Source organism: Heptranchias perlo, chromosome 18, assembly GCF_035084215.1.
Source record: "Heptranchias perlo isolate sHepPer1 chromosome 18, sHepPer1.hap1, whole genome shotgun sequence".
NCBI lineage: Eukaryota > Metazoa > Chordata > Chondrichthyes > Hexanchiformes > Hexanchidae > Heptranchias > Heptranchias perlo.
Genome location: NC_090342.1, coordinates 26,194,630 through 26,208,440, shown reverse-complemented (window position 1 = coordinate 26,208,440; position 13,811 = coordinate 26,194,630). Strand labels below are relative to the sequence as shown.

Genomic DNA, 13,811 nt, shown 5'->3' with positions numbered 1-13,811 from the left:
GAATGTAATGTATTCTTTTAATGGGAGTGTAAACAATGAAGTTGGTGTCTTCTGTACTATTGTCTTTACTGAACTAAATTTAAATGCATTGAACTGTGATAAAGTAGATATTTACAGAAAATAGAAAACCATATTTAGTGCTTAAGTTTGAAATTGAATAAATACATTGTTCATTTAGGACAATAACTGTTATTTCTTTGGCACAGAATACACTGTGAAAATCTGGGAAAAATTACTTTTTTTAATGGTGAAATAGTCATCCAGAAATATGCGTTTCAGAATATATTGGGGTTATACAAAATTTTTGTCTTTTTTTATTCGTTCACGGGATGTGGGCGTCGCTGGCAAGGCCGGCATTTATTGCCCATCCCTAATTGCCCTCGAGAAGGTGGTGGTGAGCCGCCTTCTTGAACCGCTGCAGTCCGTGTGGTGACGGTTCTCCCACCGTGCTGTTAGGAAGGGAGTTCCAGGATTTTGACCCAGCGACAATGAAGGAACGGCGATATATTTCCAAGTCGGGATGGTGTGTGACTTGGAGGGGAACGTGCAGGTGGTGTTGTTCCCATGCGCCTGCTGCCCTTGTCCTTCTAGGTGGTAGAGGTCGCGGGTTTGGGAGGTGCTGTCGAAGAAGCCTTGGCGAGTTGCTGCAGTGCATCCTGTGGATGGTGCACACTGCAGCCACAGTGCGCCGGTGGTGAAGGGAGTGAATGTTTAGGGTGGTGGATGGGGTGCCAATCAAGCGGGCTGCTTTATCTTGGATGGTGTCGAGCTTCTTGAGTGTTGTTGGAGCTGCACTCATCCAGGCAAGTGGAGAGTATTCCATCACACTCCTGACTTGTGCCTTGTAGATGGTGGAAAGGCTTTGGGGAGTCAGGAGGTGAGTCACTCGCCGCAGAATACCCAGCCTCTGACCTGCTCTCGTAGCCACGGTATTTATATGGCTGGTCCAGTTAAGTTTCTGGTCAATGGTGACCCCCAGGATGTTGATGGTGGGGGATTCGGCGATGGTAATGCCGTTGAATGTCAAGGGGAGGTGGTTAGACTCTCTCTTGTTGGAGATGGTCATTGCCTGGCACTTATCTGGCGCGAATGTTACTTGCCACTTATGAGCCCAAGCCTGGATGTTGTCCAGGTCTTGCTGCATCTGGGCTCGGACTGCTTCATTATCTGAGGGGTTGCGAATGGAACTGAACACTGTGCAGTCATCAGCGAACATCCCCATTTCTGACCTTATGATGGAGGGAAGGTCATTGATGAAGCAGCTGAAGATGGTTGGGCCTAGGACACTGCCCTGAGGAACTCCTGCAGCAATGCCCTGGGGCTGAGATGATTGGCCTCCAACAACCACTACCATCTTCCTTTGTGCTAGGTATGACTCCAGCCACTGGAGAGTTTTCCCCCTGATTCCCATGGACTTCAATTTTACTAGGGCTCCTTGGTGCCACACTCGGTCAAATGCTGCCTTGATGTCAAGGGCAGTCACTCTCACCTCAGCTCTGGAATTCAGCTCTTTTGTCCATGTTTGGACCAGGGCTGTAATGAGGTCTGGAGCTGAGTGGTCCTGGCGGAACCCAAACTGAGCATCGGTGAGCAGGTTATTGGTGAGTAAGTGCCGCTTGATAGCACTGTCGACGACGCCTTCCATCACTTTGCTGATGATCGAGAGTAGACTGATGGGGCGGTAATTGGCCGGTTTGGATTTGTCCTACTTTTTGTGGACAGGACATACCTGGGCAATTTTCCACATTGTCGGGTGGATGCCAGTGTTGTGGCTGTACTGGAACAGCTTGGCTAGCGGCGCAGCTAGTTCTGGAGCACAAGTTTTCAGCACTACAGCCGGGATGTTGTCGGGGCCCATAGCCTTTGCTGTATCCAGTGCACTCAGGCGTTTCTTGATATCACGTGGAGTGAATTGAATTGGCCGAAGATTGGCTTCCGTAATGGTGGGGATATCGGGAGGAGGCTGAGATGGATTATCCACTCGGCACTTCTGGCTGAAGATGGTTGCAAACGCTTCAGCCTCGTCTTTTGCACTCACGTGCTGGACTCCGCCATCATTGAGAATGGGGATGTTTGCAGAGCCTCCTCCTCCCATTAGTTGTTTAATTGTCCACCACCATTCACGACTGCAGAGCTTTGATCTGATCCGTTGGTTGTGGAATCGCTTAGCTCTATCTATAGCATGTTGCTTCCGCTGTTTAGCATGCATGTAGTCCTGAGTTGTAGCTTCACCAGGTTGGCACCTCATTTTTAGGTACGCCTGGTGCTGCTCCTGGCATGCTCTTCTACACTCCTCATTGAACCAGGGTTGATCCCCTGGCTTGTTGGTAATGGTAGAGTGAGGAATATGCCGGGCCATGAGGTTACAGATTGTGCTGGAATACAATTCTGCTGCTGCTGATGGCCCACAGCGCCTCATGGATGCCCAGTTTTGAGCTGCTAGATCTGTTCTGAATCTATCCCATTTAGCACGGTGGTAGTGCCACACAACACGTTGGATGGTGTCCTCAGTGCGAGGACGGGATTTCATCTCCACGAGGACTGTGCGGTGGTCACTCCTACCAATACTGTCATGGACAGATGCATTTGCGACAGGAGGACCTTGCAGGGTCGACTGGGCTTGGTGTGTTGCCGTTGTCGTGTCCGGTGCCTCGTGGTCCGTCCGGTTTTAATCTTATTGTGACTTTTCGTCGCGAGATTTTACAACTGAGTGGCCATTTCAGAGGGCAATTAAGAATCAACCACATTGCTGTGGATCTGGAGTCACATATAGGCCAGACCGGGTAAGGGCGGCAGGCTTCCTTCCCTGAAGGACATTAGTGAACCAGATGGGTTTTTACGACAATCCGGTAGTTTCATGGCCATCATTACTGATACTAGTATTTTAATTCCAGATTTTTATTTAATTGAATTTAATTAATTGATTGAATTTAAATTCGCCAGCTGCCGTGGCGGGATTTGAACTCATGACTCTGGATTTTAGTCCAGGCCTCTGGATTACTAGTAACATAACCACTATGCTACCGTACTGTACCCATACCTGGACAGTACGTTTTGTAATCAAGACTTGTGAATTTTGAAACCAATCTGATCTCTCAACATTGCTTTACAGAAAGCAGGAACATGAGGCTGATACTGCCTTAGTTCCAAAGAATTGGATGGAAGAAAATTTGATCTGGAAGTTCTTAGATTTTTAGGTAAGTGACTAACTATTTTGATGGATTTTTATTTAGAGAATGTAACAAAAATGATAATGATTTCTTAACATTTGTGATGCAGAACTATTATCTAAAAATATCATTAGCTTGAATTGACATGAAATAATTGTTCCCAGGTTTGAATTATTAGCCTATCCTTCTATTCTCAAATTGAAGAGTATAGTAGTTGCTTCTTTTCTCAGTAGTTTCTGCTGGATGACAGCCAGTACTTTTATGTTGTCTGAAATGACAACTGAAATTAATGTGACAGTTTTGCAGCAACAATATGGTATTTGTGTAGAGTAACACTTATCAAAAACTGACATTTGAAATGAGTTATGTCATAACAATGTTTTGCATTCACATGTCTCTCTGAATTTGCTCTCATTTATGCTAACCACTTAGGGAAAACTAAAAGGTTGACGTTTCAAAAATTAGATTTAAATGAGTCTGAAAGTCTATAGTTAATACAATTTTTATTTTATTAAAAAATGTTAATTTAAAAGATACTAGATAGGACTTGTGAACATTGTTGGTAGTGATAAATTTTATTTACACCCTGTCCCCACTTAAGTGATAATGTAAGCATCTACATTTGGGGGAAAGGTACACAAGAAAAATTGATTGATTTTTTTTTTACTTAGGTTTTTTTATCTTAAATATAACTGTTACATTTTTAATTGGGTATCTTTATTAATGAATAGTTAACATTTTCCGTGCTGCATTTACAGTTGTGATGAGCTAATTTTGTTTCACTAGAATGCTTTTTAATTTTCTCGTTGGTTTGAAATGACTAATATTCAAAGAAAACATTTTGAAGTATGTGCAATCAAAATTAATATTAATATATATATAGACAAAGGAAAAATAGGTATCTGTTTGTAATTTAAAATAACTTAATTGCTGGCCTTTGTAGATAATCACTATTTGAATTCAAATGGATAATATCCTTTTTTACATTTGATCCAATCTCAGTTTTAAGCTCTTTAAAAATAAATACCATTGAAAAAACATTAGGTTCAAAATCATTTCTCCAAAGATATTTTACTATAAATATATCATTAAAAATTGTATACGCATATTCATTGCTTCATGATTTTAATTTACCATGACCCCAGTGTTGCTTTGCACTGCCTTTCAAATTTAGGGAAACATTAAACAGTACAACTTTGGTATGCGTACTGTTGGTGCAGCAAGTTCTTATATTTGGAAAACTTCCCGATAGCTTGTAGATTTGTAGAATATAAGCATGTTGTACTTTACATTTCATTTAAAGACAAACATTCTCCCTTTTAACTTAGGTGTTTCTGTGCCATGCACCATTCCAGTGGAGATAACAGACAGGTGTTCTGCTTCTGTCTCTGTCATGGGATTCTTTGAGTCAGCCACTAGGATGTGCCTTGGGTGTCTTACTCAATGAATTCATTTTTTTTTCCCTCCAACAAATTCATAAATTATTTTCCTCTCTCCTGTTTCTGTGGAAAAGTACCTGGCTTGTCCTTGATGTTTCACTCTGACTCCTGACATCAGCAGGTACAAGCTGATCTTCATGCACTTTGTTTTGTGATTAGAATGCTGTCAATTCTATATGCCACAATGCTTCCTTTTGGTTGAAAGGCAACTCCTTCCTGACTTTTGGCCTTATTGTCCATCTAACTTGGTTAAGATTTTAGATCATGTACTGATGATATCTCTTTGTTCAGTGTTAATGTCATGGTATATAATGTGTTTTTGTGTGGATGATAATTGTTAAAGTTTTCCTATCTCTGATTATTCCTCTTGTATTGTTAGAATGTGTAATCTTGATGTATTTCAAATTGTGGCACCACATATTTATTTTAAGTATTGAATACTAGCATATAAGGAATTAAAATGTTATGACAGTTTTGAGGTACCTGGGATGATATGAAAATGAAACTTACAGCAGTGGTGCAGCTTAATATATATAACAAAATATTTTGGCAGGAGAACAGCCCTACAGCTGGTCGTAGAATGGAAAATGATGAATGTGTTGAATTCCAGTTTAGAAAGTATTGTGTTTTCATACAGCTTTGAGATATGACGTTTACAACAACAACTTGCATTTATATAGCACCTTTAACATAAACGTCCCAAGGCGTTTCACAGGAGTGATTTTCAAACAAAATTTGATACCGAGCCACATAAGGTGATATTTGGACAAGTGACCAAAAGCTTGGTCAAAGAGGTAGGCTTTAAGGAGCACCTTAAAGGAGGAGAGAGAGGTAGAGAGGCTGCGAGGTTTAGGAAGAGAATTCCAGACCTTAGGACCTAGGCAGCTGAAGGCACGGCCGCCAATGGTAGAGCGATTTAAAATCGGGGATGTGCAAGAAGCAACAATTGGAGGAGCGCTGAGATCTTGGAGGATTGTAGACGTGGAGGAGATTACAGAGATAGGGAGGGGCGAGACCATGGAGGGATTTGAAAACAAGAATGAGAATTTTAAAATGTATGCAGGCAGACATTGCTTAATTCCTGGTCATTTCTGACTGGCTTAAATGTGTACAGATGCAGTAACAAAGGATCTCCCACCCTCACCTGATTTTTTTTTGATGTAACTGTGTTGGCAGTGGTAGAAAATCAATTGGGGACAAACTCCACCTCGTCCCCCTGCCCATTTTCACATGCATCTGACTTCCTGTCAGCAGGGGCTGGCAGCATGTTGCAAGCAGATGTAAATAAGGGAAATATCTTTTCCGATGCATTTCCCATCATTTGTGCAATAGCAAAACTGGACACCAGGGATGCCTGTTGGTCCTTGGCATCCACCATTACCATGGCTTTGAATTTTTGGAAGGAAGCCTAGCCAATCGATCACAGCTGAGCCGCCCTGCAGATGCAAGGGAGCCCACTATAGTATGTTAATTTCTGTGAGGCCAGAATAGCACCCACGACCGCAGACACATCTTTATGGGGTGGTCGTGAAAGTCCTGCTGCCCTGGAGATGCATGCCAAATCACCAAAAGTGAAAATTGTAGGCCACTGAGTATATGGGAGAGAGGAGTTTCTTCTAAGTCTTTGAAATGCAATTAATTGCTATCTTTCTTTCTACAATTTCTAATATGGAAGTCAAAATTCAGCCACACTGGTTAATTAAAGATGAGGTCCTCTTGTATATTGCTACATTTTTTTAAAGTTATACATTTTTATTATTACAGTCCATTAATGTGTGAATACAAATTTCTTACAAATGGTGTGAATTCATATATTCAGTAAGAAGACCTTTTTTTTAGGGAAAAGATACTTTGTGCTAAATTAGAAAACTGCAATTTAAAAACATTGACCCTGAGTATCATTCCATGAAATTGCATTTATCCGTTTGATTAACTGTTTTCTCCCTCACCACTCTGTTTTCTTTTGAGGTCTTTGGACACTTATGTCTGCTTCTGGAATTTGGCTGATTCTTGCCAAAGATATAAAGGAATATTCTTGCTTAATCCTTTCAGGATTCCAATAGTAGTTTTGATTTAAATGAAAACTATAATAAGATTACAATTTTCAGATTAGTTAAAGAATATTCTAAATTTAAAAGTACCTCATTATCATTATCAATCATTAAAATGTCCAGAAATTAATTTTTGGAGATTTATGAAAAAGATACATGTATTTTGTAAGATAAAAGGTCTTTCAGTGTTAGGAGATATTAATATCATAACTAGTGGGTTTGCCAGTGTTGAGAGTGAATACAAGTTTGAAAAATTAAGAATTTGTACAGCAATCAAATGTCTTTAACCATTGAAAACAAAGCAGAAACTGTGACTGCATTTGTACAATATCTACCTTTGTAGCTAATAGTTGTCCTTTTCAGAAGGTAATTAAAAAGTGAGATATATGCACTTTCAAGATGTAGAAAATTGTATGTACGCATGTTATAACGTGAGTTTGCATATTATTGAGAGCACAGGTGGACTTTTTAGTGCATGGTGCTGGGGCAGAGTGTGGCAGAATTTATTAAGTGATTTGTAGCCTTTAATAATAAAATAACCCATAACTAAAGATACTTCATGCCCTCAGTCATTTAATTTCAACAATGTTTTTTAAAGATATTTTTAAACTTTTACATTTGTATACTACCAGCGAATTGTTGCCACACAAAACATTACCATTAATTGTAGAAAAATTAGAATAGATCTTATGATGTTTAGTCAATTTTAGCCCCTTAAATTCTGTGATGCACAAAAATACCCATCTAATTACAGTTCCATTAAATTCAAGAGGATGCTGTCGTTGTAGCAATAAAGGAGGAGGTGGTAGCGATATTGGATAGGATAAAAATAGATAAAGAGGAGGTACTTAAAAGATTGGCAGTACTCAAAGTAAAAAAGCCACCTGGTCCAGATGGGATGCGTCTTAGGTTACTGAGGGAAGTAAGAGTGGAAATTGCGGAGGCTGTAGCCACAATCTTCTAATCCTCCTTAGATATGGGAATGGTGCTGGAAGACTGGAGGATTGCAAATGTTACACCCTTGTTCAAAAAAGGGGAATGGGATAAACCCAGCAATTACTGGCCAATCAGCCTAATGTAGGTGGTGGGGAAACTTTTAGAGAAAATAATCTGGGAGAAAATTAATTGGCACTTGGAAAAGTATGGGCGAATAAATGAAAGTCAGCATGGATTTGTTAAAGGAAAGTCATATTTGACTAACTTGATTGAGCTCTTTGATGAAGTAACGGAGAGGGTCGATGGGGGTAGCACGGTTGATGTGTATATAGACTTTCAAAAGGCATTTGAGAAAGTACCACATAATAGACTTGTTAACAAAATTAAAAGGAGAATGGCAGCATGGATACAAAATTGGCTAGGGGACAGAAAGCAGAGAGTAGTGGTGAATGGTTGTTTTTCAGACTGGAGGGAAGTATACAGTGGTGTTCCCCGGGGTCTTTTACTGCTCTTTTTGGTATATATTAGTGACCTGGATTTGGATAGAGAGGGTATAATTTCAAAGTTTGCAGATGACACGAAACTCAGAAATGTAGGAAACAATGTGGAGGGGAGTGTCAGATGTCAGGAGGACATTGACAGACTGGTAAACAGGCGGACACATGGCAGATGAAATTTAATACAGAGAAGTGTGAAGTGATGTATTTTGGTAGGAAGAATGAGGAGAGGCAAAATAAATTAAATGGTACAATTTTAAAGGGGTGCAGGAACAGAGGGACCTGGGGGTGCACAACACAAATCTTTGAAGGTGGCAGGACAAGTTGAGAAGGCTGTTTTTTTTTTTTAAAAAAGCATATGGGATCCTGGGCTTTATTAACAGAGGCATAGAGTGCAAAAGCAAGGAGGATATGCTAAATCTTTATAAAACACTGGTTAGGCCTCATTGGGAGTATGGTGTTCAATTCTGGGCCCCACATGTTAGGAAGGATGTCAAAGCCTCAGGCAGGGTGCAGAAGAAATTTACTAGAATGGTACCAGGGATGAGGAACTTCAGTTATGTGGAGAGACTGGAGAAGCTGGGGTTGTTCTCCTTAGAACAGAGAAGGTTAGGGGGAGATTTGATAGAGGTGTTCAAAATCATGACCGGTTTTGACAGAGTAGAAAAGGAGAAACTGTTTCCAGTGGCAGAAGGGTAGGTAACCAGAGGACACAGATTTAAGGTGATTGACAAACAAGCCAGAGGTGACATGAGGAAACATTTTCTTACACAGTGAGTTGTAATGATCTGGAACGCACTGCCTGAAAGGGTAGTGGAAGCAGATACAATAGTAACTTTCAAAAGGGAATTAGATAAATACTTGAAGGGAAAAAATTCACAGGGCTATGGGGAAAGAGCAGGGGAATGGGACTAATTGAATAGCTCTTTCAAAGAGCCGGCATAGGCACGATGGGCCAAATGGCCTCCTCCTGTGCTGTACCCCTCCTACTATGATACTGTGATAAAGCGTTAACATGCATTATTTTAATCTCTCTGTGCAAGCAGGAAATTAATGATTCCTGTAAGAAATGGGCAAGCAACTTTACTCCAATGGTACAGTTACCAGAAGAGCAGCAAAGAGAGCACCTCCACAGGTGCAAGTATATGGGTGAGAAGAGGCATACAAGTTCCATTGGGAAAGACCACAAAACACACATTGTAGGCACATATACCATTCATTAAAGGAGATAGTAAAATGAGTTAAATTATCCATTACCATTTTTACTGTTGCTCCTCTGTGACATCTGATTCGAACCATACATTAGTTTGCTGGTGCAGGAGAAAGCCAAGCTGTCCCATGTCCATGAGTTTAACTCATCCTTCAGTTGTTGCACACGAGGATGTTGCACGTTTCATTAGGGGACAAGTGTGTGACTGCTAAACCCAGAGCAGTTTAGCAGCGAAATCGTTGTTTGAGAATCCTGAAGTTTTGCTCTATGATAGACTCCATGTCTGATTGTACTCAAGTTTTGAATCTGTGTTTTGTGTAACAGGGTCATGAACCACATTTTTAGGCCATTGGCCAAATCTCTGAGTAACCAGCCTTGCAGTCAGTCATTGTATTTAAATGTTGCAGCTAGAAGTGACTCCCTGAGGATGAAGGAGGCATATTTTGACCTAAGGGTTGAGAATTCACATGCATAATCCTTCATAGCATGCTGCAGACGACTTGCTTGTTGAAGCCTTTGCAGTTGATAGTTTTGGACTTATTATGGTGCCCATGTGAGTGTAGTTGAGCACACCCAAGATCTTGCATCCCTGCAAGCATCCTCTACTCCTCTGACACCAGTTTATTTGTCATGTCTGCTCCCTCTGTTCCACCAACAGCAGTTGTTCTTTCAGTTACTATGCTCTGTCCTCTGGAACGCCCTCTCAAAATCCCTCTGCCTCATCACGTCCCTTCCTGTGATCCTTCTCGTTGACCTGCTTTCATCACTTTAATTCTGTTTTGTTCCCCTATTTGTTCCTTTGGCTCAGTGTCCATCTTTTTGTAAAGTGTTCAAAGATGTTGTTCTCTACGTGAGGAGCAATATAGAAATGTGCGGTGTTCTTGTTAAGCCAGTAATGATGTAGAATTATCATTATCTCCTTGATTGTTGCTCTGTATCTTTGTGGAAATGGATGAGTCCATGGCCCCTCTGGTACAATGCATCCACCTCTTGAACATGTGAATGTTGTTCTCTGTCCAATTCTCCAGATGATTGGAACGATCCAATACTGAAAAATTTCAAAGTTACTGTGACCTTACATGTCACAGTTCTAGTTATTGAGGACACCCTCAAGCCACCTACTATCATTTGACAAACTTCAGTTATTCCTTCCCTGGGGAGCTTCCAAGCTCCTCGAACACTGCTGTCTGTTCACTTACGCAAGACATTCTGGCCCTGAGAATGCTGTTCTTATGTGCCTAATATCTCCTTCATCCCATTCCTGCTAGAAAAGGACAATGGCAGCTATGAAAGGAGCAAATGCAATTTGCTGCTTTCTGCTAGATTTGGAAAAGTATTAATTCCTGTGAATAACAGCTGTGTGTTGCATTTACAGGCAAAATATATGCAGGTGCCTTAAGTGTTAAGAAATTGTAACATGGCTATATTTAATTGAAACTGACCCCATATCTATATGTGAATGCAACATCATAAATTTGTGCTGATCCATAGATATGGATACAACTAGGTTTTGATTGGCGCACACACAAGGCATTCCAGACTCCTTCAAAACTTGGATTACAATGGTACATGTACATCATATATCATGCAGCCTGTGCAAATGTGGTGGTGCTCCAAGTAAAATAGGGAGTCTGTGTTTAGGATGAGCATAACCTAGTCACCCGTTGAACTAGAATTGGCTGCTCATTCATAATCAATGGGGAAAAAGTCTAGCTCATTATTTAATACTGCTTTCCATGAACTGATCAGGTTGGTGCAACAGTGATAGTGAAGGCACTTTGCCATGTTATTTGAAGATATTTTAGCAAGCGAGGATCATCTGTGTGTAAAGATGGAAAGAAAATGGTCTGAGAATTAATAGTGCTGTGTAAGGCCATTACTCCTTGGTGCTCCAATCCAAACATAGTGGCTCTGCATAAACATTGTGAAATTGCATGTAAATTGATATTTACATTTGCAAAATGAACTGCTTATGTTTGCATTGTGCTCACAGCTAGGAGCAATTTTGTATTCTGACACAGATTATTATTTGTGTCTGTGCTAATGATTTTGCCTGTAGGTTTTCAGTAAGTCTTCTAAGATTATATATATTTTTAACACAATCATTTCAAGACATTTCATCTTGTTTTTATAAGAGTTGACCATCAGATTATTTTGTATTTTAATTTCCCCAGTTATCTGTGACATATTTATTACCTTGTGAATTAGCCTTTTCGTTTCACTATGCATGCTAAGCTTGTTACCGATAATAGAAATGTTTAATGTTTCAAGTTTTGTTGTGAGACAGGTGATTTCTGTCGTACTTGTCATGTAAAATCAACTTTGAGTCTAATATCTTTTCCTTCCACTGTCAACATCCCTGAATAGCTTCTGGGGTTTTGCATTGTACATCTGTATTTATTGTACAAGCATTGTATATTCTATCCGCTACTGCTCTACGAGGGCTTGTTCAGTCATTCACAGCTGCCCTGTCTAACTCTGACTCTCCAGCACAGTAGGTCTAATATAGATTGACGTAGTTGCCAGAGGACTGATTGAAACTTGTGTCTCAAAGTTACTAATGCTTACTGAACCATTTTATTGAAGATAAAGTAAATAAAATAGGTTTTCATATGAGAATTCTCTGAAATAGAAGGGAATTATTTGGCAGGTTGAAACCAGTGGGGAGGGAAACCACTGAAGCAAGCCAGAACACCATCTAAATGCACTGTGTACTGTACTCACTGCAGCAGAGATACCCAGTATGTTCAATTTGTTTTCATTGATAACCATTTAAATTTACTTTGAAAGCAACGTGGTACTTGTGTGTTCATCTATGCACAAACCTATGCCTCTTGGGGATAATAACTTTGGGTGAAGGTGTAAAACTGGTGATATCGAATTAGCGGCCCATTATGCAACACGTCTGGAAGGGAAAATCAGGTGGGATGCATAATGGATGGACAATTTGATTGCGTCAGTTTTACCCCATCGCCCATATTATTTTGTAGGCCAAGGAGGAGCACTCCTTCTCCTGGCCTCGCACAAAAAAATAAAACCTTTTTTGAGCTGTTTCTTGCGTGGCCTCCACGCTCCCTTTAAGGATCACTGGTTAGGCCACTCGGTGCCTGGTACAAATGGGTGGAGCGTGCGCCGTACATGCTTCACTCATTTGTACCTGAAAATTGCAATTGGGGTCCTACAACTGTGGTCGGACCCCAGTTGCCTATTAAAGCTGTTCAGCAGATGGATAGCGTGGGCGTCTGGCTTCTCGCCTATGCAACGATTTTGCCAGCGCTCACAAAGCCACAAAATGATTGCATCATTCACCTAACTGTTTTGGGGTCTTGCACTCCTTGTCAAGCAACCATGTATTTGAATCATCTGGAAATGGTTTCAGAAACATCAGTTGATGTAGTCCATTATAATCTGTTACATTCTCCCCAACTAACCACAATATCCAAATATCCTCTAGCTCTATGACTAATTCTTTGTAAGTACCAAAGGGAGTTTTCTGCAGCTTCTTAAATTTTTGCCTGTATGCTTCAGGCATTATGTCATGAGCAATAAGAATAACACATTTTATAGTTTGCACCATCCACTGGATCCACACAAAAAATGCAGTGAACACTTTACTATGAGGCGACACTATTAGCCTCTTGGCCTTTTGTCCCACTTATAGTGGTTTGCTAATAATTCAAAAGCCCTTAAGAATCTATCTATATTGTATCCTTCTTTAAAATTTGTTATTAGATTGGATTTAATAAAACTATTCCATACAGAATTGCTGGCTAGGTCAGCAATATCCTTGTTTAGCAGACTCACTGTCCCTACATCTTTCTCTGCCAGTTTAAGAGCACATTGATGCTGTTGCTCTTATTCCTGCACCTAAACTAATGGTGTTCCTTCTCTTCACGTTATTACTTTGTAACCTCCAGTTTCAGCATGTATAACTCATACCCACATTTTTTTTGTCTTTTTCTTCTCCAGCCAATCGTGCTAATTCTAGCTTTCTGCCCATGTCTTTCTAAGTCCTTGTTGACATCTTTAAATACTGCTGTTTCCTACTGCTCAATTCATTTGAAATTTAATGGAGGTCATTTTAACTTTTATTGCCGGGTGTAAAACAAGCGACAGCATATCGGCCACCTGTTTTACACTGTGCCCAATTTTTTTTTTACATTGAATTGAATGGAAAAGGAAATCGGGCAGGGTGTAAAACATGGGGCCAATTTGTTATCGCCTGTTTTTTGCCCGGCAATAAAAGTTAAAATTGTCCCCAGGTCTGAATAGCTTGTATGTCTATAAGTGATATTCCACTTCTATCTTTTGCTGCTATCACTTCAAGTTTTAGGACTTTTACCTTATACTTTGCTCGTGCTCAGCACCAAAGACCACTTCCGTAAGTCAGCCTACAGTCCCCAGAAACTGGAGTGTGCCTTTATACGTTGAATATCTGGGTAACTAGTGAGCCAGGTGTCGAACAGAAACCATTGTCACTATAATCAGCTTACTGGGTATATTACATT

The 13,811-nt window shown here is 40.4% G+C and overlaps 1 protein-coding gene across 3 annotated transcripts in view; it reads left to right on the top strand.

Moving 5' to 3' along the window:
- foxp2 (forkhead box P2) overlaps window positions 1-13,811 on the top strand; it is a 561,942-nt gene that overhangs the window by 100,674 nt on the left and 447,457 nt on the right. For all 3 annotated transcript variants that reach the window (XM_067999554.1, XM_067999556.1, XM_067999553.1), the window contains one exon: window positions 3,113-3,197. The gene's annotated coding sequence lies outside the window, so the exon portion shown is untranslated. The remainder of the gene's footprint in view (window positions 1-3,112; window positions 3,198-13,811) is intronic.